This window comes from Castor canadensis, chromosome 3 (genome assembly GCF_047511655.1).
Source record: "Castor canadensis chromosome 3, mCasCan1.hap1v2, whole genome shotgun sequence".
Taxonomy (NCBI): domain Eukaryota; kingdom Metazoa; phylum Chordata; class Mammalia; order Rodentia; family Castoridae; genus Castor; species Castor canadensis.
The window spans coordinates 10,782,801-10,789,106 of NC_133388.1; the positions used below are offsets into that span (position 1 = coordinate 10,782,801).

Genomic DNA, 6,306 nt, shown 5'->3' on the forward strand with positions numbered 1-6,306 from the left:
TCCAGTCCCAGTGCCGACTCCTGTTTCCCAGAGACCATGCTGGAGGCAGATGGACAAACAGCCATGACATAGTGAGGTATGTGCCTTGGGGACCCCAAGAGGGAAAGGAGAGAGGCAGCTGCCCTGCGGTCAAAGCACTAAACATTGAGGTGGACATCAAGGCAGGCCCATCTGTCAGGTTCAGTTGTGTACTCATGATGCCTAGCATAGGGTTTGGGCACACCAGGAATGCATAGAGTGACAGATCATTCTGGCACAGTCAGTTGAGTCCTCAACAAAAATGACACAATGCTCATCCTTCAACAATAACAAAAACAAAACAAAACTCAAAGTGTGCATTTCCTATAAACAAGGGCACTCTTACTCAGCCACAACCACAGCCAACCATCCAAAGCAGGAAATGAACACAGACATACTACTAACCATCCAATCCTCAGACCGCTTCTAGGTTTCACCAGTTGTCCCAGTGATGCTCCTTAGAGTAAAAGGATTCAGGAACAGGCCCTGCATTGAGCCGTCATGGTGTCAAGCTTCAGACTACCAGTTTGCAAGCCATTCTTAGATGTCCATGACCTTGACACTTCCGAGAACTAAGGGTCTATTATTTTGTGGAATGCCCCTCCAATGGGGTGTGTCTCTCAGTCCTCATGATGCAATTCAGGCTTTGAATCAGGAAGATTCAGAGCACAGAAGAGATTCTGTGCTCTGCTCCTTGTGTTCCATCAGGTGGTAGAAAACTTTGATTTGTCCCTTAGTCAGAGACACTGACTTTGATCATTTGATTATGGTAGCTTCTACAGATTAGCCAAGGTTAAGTTACTCTTTTTCCCTTTGTAATTAGCGTGTGTGTGTGTAAGTGTACGTGTGTATGTGTGTGTATGAGTGTGTATTAGAGTGTGTGTGTATGTGTGAGTGTGTGTGTGTGTGTGTGTGTGTGTGTAGTGATATGTAAATAACCCCTGCCTGGTCTGTTACTACCATTGTTTCTTCAGGTGGTCACATTGTTTCTGACTTGGCTGGTGGCTGCCCTGTGTGTCCCCATCCTTTCTCCAGCATTTCCTTATCTTCTTGCACAGCAAGATGCCCCAGATCTACCTTGTCCTCTTTCTGCCCCAGCCCTGGGTCAACCATTTCTCCAAGGAGTGGCATTTCCTTTCAGTGGAGCACAGTACAGTAGTCCCCCTACTTTGTCCTTGGGGGACTACCCATTTCTAGACCTTCCAGTACCGAACCCTAGGTATACTATGCTTTCTCCTATACAGAACTATTTATAACAAAGTTTCATTTATAAATTAGGCACAGAAAGAGATGAACAGTCAGTAATAATGACATAGTAAAAGTTGTGTGAATGTGTTCTCTCTCTCTAATAGCTTATTGTCCTATAGATCTTGGTGACTTGAGCATCCATTTGCTTCCTTTTTTATTGAGAACTTTCACTTTTCACTTAAAGGCAGCACTTTGGGGCCATTATTACGTAACATAAGGATGACCTGAACACAGGCACCGTAATTCTTTGGCAGCAGATCTGAAAACCAGAACGGCTTGGTGACTACGGTGGGTAGCATACACAGTATGGAAACACTGGTAAAGAGATGATTTCTGTGCTGGGAGGGACAGAGCAGGACAGGGTGAGATTGCATCATGCTACCCAGAATGAAACCGAATTTAAAATTCGTGAATTATTTATTTCTGGAGTTTTCCATTTCATATGTTTGGACCATGGTTGACCATGGGTAGCTGAAACTGTGGGAGTGGAACTGTAGTAACTGGGTTAGTAACCATGACCTGCACTCTAGCTGTACTCATTACTGTTGGCACAGCCACATCCAGGCTCTCCCTGTGGCCAGAGTGGAACCCACACATGCTTCCATACCCCCATTTACATCTGTGTTTCTCTAATTACCTACATAGATCAGAAGCCATGAATTCATCCTCCAATTCCATTCTGGTACCACAGAGGCCATACTAGTTTTTTTCTCCTTCCACATTTGTAATTCATTCCTCCAATAGTAAGAACCCAAAATATACAGTTATTTATCAATCCCCCTGTGTATGACCAATCTCCAGTTGCCACTACCATCCTCCTGTGGAGGCCTCCTCACCCTACTTGGGCCCCTGTGTGTAGGCACTCTGTTCACCCACCTCTCTGCTGCATCTCTGACACCCCACACTGGGTGGCACAGACACCCTCTCACCCTGCTCGGGCTTTGGATACTGCATGTCATTGGCTCTCCATGTGGAAAATCTCATCCCACTCAGCCTCCCACATCCCCACTGGGCAGCCATGCCTTCTGGCTCTGGTGTCAGCACCACCTTGCTCAGCCTTACTCAACAGATTTTGGACTTGATAATCAGGAAGAAATAAAGGCAGGCAGGCTGTGTATTAAAACTTAGCAGAGATTGCCAAATTAGTTTCCAAAGGATTGTTATCCATTCATAATCTCATCAGCAGTGTAGGAGAGAACCTATTTCCTCCAATATTTGATGTTGGCACATTGAAATTTTTGCCTGTTTGATGGAAAAAGTGTCAAATTAATATACTCCCTTTTTTTTTTTACTAATAAGTTAAACATCTTTTAGTTTGTGTATTAACCCTTTATAATTCCTGTTCATATCCTTTTCCTGTTTTCTTATTGAAGGAATTCTTTATATATTTTGAATACTAATCCTTATTTATTCATATATTTGTTATACATGTGAACATACATATTTCATATGTACATGTAATGTATGTATGTATTGTATATATTTCCTCATATCTGACACTTCTTCTTGAACTTTTTCATACAGACTTTTTTTCTTGAGACAGGGTCTTGCTATGTAGCATAGGCTAGCCTGGAACTCAGGAAGTGAACCAGGCTGGCTTGAATTTGAGATCCTCCTCCCTTAGCCTCCTGAGTGCTGGGATTACAGATGTATACTACTACCCTGAAATCTCCATGCAAAAATACAGATTTTTTAATTCCGTAGTTAAATTTATGAATTTTTCTTTTCAATAAATCTTATTTAAAACTCTTTAAGGTTATAAACACGTTTTTCTATGTTTTCTTCTACTACTCTTCTGGTTATAAAAATTTTCCTTAGTCTATTAATTTTTGTTAGTGATGTGAAGAGGATTTTAATTTACTTTTTTCTAGGTAACAAAGTGTTCCAATGCTTTTTCCTGCTGATTCGATGTGCCATCTTTAGTCATACACTAAATTCCAGTATGTATGTGTCTGGTTTTTGATCTATTTTTGCTCCAAGATCTATTTATCTATTCATGTGCTAATATCACATTATATTTATTAAAATTACTTTATAATATGCTTTGACATCTTGTCGGGCAAAATTCCCTTCTTTGTTTTTTCTCTTTTCAAGCTGTCTTGGCTATTCCTGAGCATTTAGTTTCCCTTCTGAATATTGGAATCAGCCTGTCAAGTCCCATTAAAATCTTGATCAGGTTTTGATTGGGGTTGTGTGGAATTTATAGATTTATTGGGGAATTAAAATGGAACAAAATATCCATCTTAGCATTGAGACATGCACAGGGAAGATATGTGGTAAATGCTGAGTCACCAGCAGGCTTTCAGTAGAAGGTGTCACCATGCTCTCTGCATGGCGGGGCTGCCTTGGTGTCATTGTATTTCTTGCGTGAGTCACGTAACACCACCAGAGCTTCTTCTAGGGGGTCTGTAAGGGCCTCCATGCAATGTGAAACCCTAGACTAGAAAAACTGATTTGAGGGGGCTGATGGAGTGGCTCAAGTGGTAGAGTGCCTGCCTAGCAAGCGTGAGGCCCTGAGTTCAAACAAACAACAAAAATCTGATTTGATCACTCTCGGTTAGTCTTATCACCAGTGTGTGATGGTACTGGGTGCCAGGACACCCACCTGGGGGAGGCAAGAAACTGCTTTCTCTCTGAAGGATCTCCTTCTAGGTCCCACAGGAAGTGTGGAGCAGAGCAAGAGAGACCCAAGAAAGGAGCTGTGAACTCTGCTTGGAGGAAAAAGTCCTATTTGGGTCTGCTTGAGGTTTGTCTAACTGTGGCCTTGTGTCATTGGTGTTGGAGGAGGGCAGGGGTACCAAGGGCAAGTGTCCTGTGGAAGGCCCTGGACTGGATTCAGAAAGTCTCAGACTGTCTTTGGGTAGGGACAGAGAGCAGACAAGTGGACCAGCCCCTAAGTATAGCTGAGTCTGGTGTTTCAAGGGCCAATGGATTTATTTCCATGTAGACTTCAATGCTTATTAAAGGATAAGTAATAAAATGTGCTTACTTGAAGCTCACACATATGCATAAATATATAATTATGCTATTATTGTTAAAACTCAACATTAATTGAGGCAGTGATTTAGAGCTCAGATTGCAGATTATCACCAACATTGTACAAAATTCCTAGTTCATGAGATAATAAAAAGTAGACCAGGCCTCCTGGTGCTTCCCACAGGCTGTTCTTATACTGACTACATAGAAAGAGGAGGCAAAGAAAAGTCAATCTACCCTGTTACACCTCATCCCATGCCCTGTGCCTGCTCTGTATTATGAATGGGGAGACATGGGGTATGAAAAATAAAAAAGACCTACTTGAATCAGTTTTATTATGTTTGAAATATTCTGGACAGTGCCCTGTGGGTGGATAGCCTCTACTCCACACTTGGCACACCCGTATCCCAACCACACCCCTACCCCTGCCTCTTTTCTCTGCTCCTTTTCACAGCAAACCCATCTCCACTTTCACTCTGCCTATTCTTTATGAAATACTTGCTTAAATAGTGAGACTGTACAAAAAAGAATCTGTGGAAATGCATAAATACATAAAGAGTGACAATCTATAAACCCTACAACTCCACCTTCCAGTTGAGGACACTGACACTGCATCAACTTTGAAGACCTCTTCCTGCCTTCCTTCACAGGCAATTTTCCTTCACCCTAGTTTTTGTCCACTGACATTCTCTTGCTTGTTTTTTGGCCTTAAGAGTGATTACACTGTTTAATTTTGCAGGGTTTTGAATCTCATGTACTTGAGCAACTTTGTATGTTTGCTTTTCTTTTTCTAAGTATGGTATTTTTTAGGACTATCTCTGTTGTCTGCATAGCAGCTCATTCTTTTTCACTGACATGTAGCCTCTGTCCTAAGACTACACTACAATTTATAGATTTGTTCTGCTGATGAAGTTTGAATGGTTCCAGTTTTGATTTTTTTTTTTTTTTTTTTGCCATCCTAGTAGTGCTTCCTTTCAAAGGCCAGTGATCTGGTGCTCATGAACCAGCACCCATTATGATAGATAACTAGGGTGGAACTGGTATATCACAGGGTGTTCATTTCTTCAATTTTATTATATGTAATTTTAGACTTCCACCAGTATGAAATTCCCATGATTCCATGTTATCATCAATAACTGATCTGGATAGGGGCTAGAATTATTTAAAAATGTAATTGTTGGCACTGGTACATGAATAATGTCACAACTGGACATGGGATTCTGGGGTCACTGCTTTTTCCCTCTCAGTGGAATTTCAAACATTTCCAGGTCAAAAAGGGCACATGATATTTCCAGGAAGGATTTACCTGGTGAAACTCCAGAGGAAACTTTAAAAAGTATTTCAAGACTCTGGACAAAAAAAAAAAAAGTTCCTTTATTATGAGACTATGAGTTAAAAATCACACTTTTCATTTGCTACTCTGGAAGTCAGGAGACAGAGGAGCAGAGTAACCATTGCAATAATTGTAGGGCCTATACTAGTACCCCTCCTTAGAGATGAGGAAATAAGAAGACAAGAGTTCTCTAGCGTTACAATCTCGTAAGTAACTTATGATTCAGACTTACACTGCCTGACCTAGAGCACACCCTTTTAAATACTATATTCCCCTAAGATCTGAATATCAGAAAACTACTTAAAGATGCAAAACCCTTTTACCCAAATGAATGAACAAACGGAAAATCTGAAGCTACTGTTATTAAAGCTAGGCCCAACAGCGGGATGCCTGTTACCAGCACTGTGTTTAACACAATTCCAAACAATACAATAGGAATATAAAGTAAACAAAGATTATCTAAGTATATGAAGAAGTAAAGAAACTGTTTTTATTTATAGATGATATAATTGTGTAGCTAAAACTTTCAAGCAACTCACAACAAAAAACCAAGGTGGCTAGATACTAACTAAATAAACACCAGCAAAATAGCTTTCTTTATATTAGAAATAATCAGAAATGGAAAGAGAAGTCATCACATTCACAATGAGAAGAAAGCCATGTATTTGAAACATAGAACATGAAACATGGATAAATGAAAAGAGACAGTGTTTCTGAATGGGAAGATAAGT

At 40.6% G+C, this 6,306-nt stretch overlaps 1 non-coding gene across 1 annotated transcript; it reads left to right on the forward strand.

Annotated features, from left to right (window-relative positions):
- Nucleotides 1–4,404: 4,404 nt before the first annotated feature.
- LOC141421779 (small nucleolar RNA SNORA51) lies at nucleotides 4,405–4,538 on the forward strand. Its single transcript, XR_012446487.1, has one exon. It is a non-coding gene; the product is annotated as a small nucleolar RNA SNORA51 (small nucleolar RNA).
- Nucleotides 4,539–6,306: the final 1,768 nt, after the last annotated feature.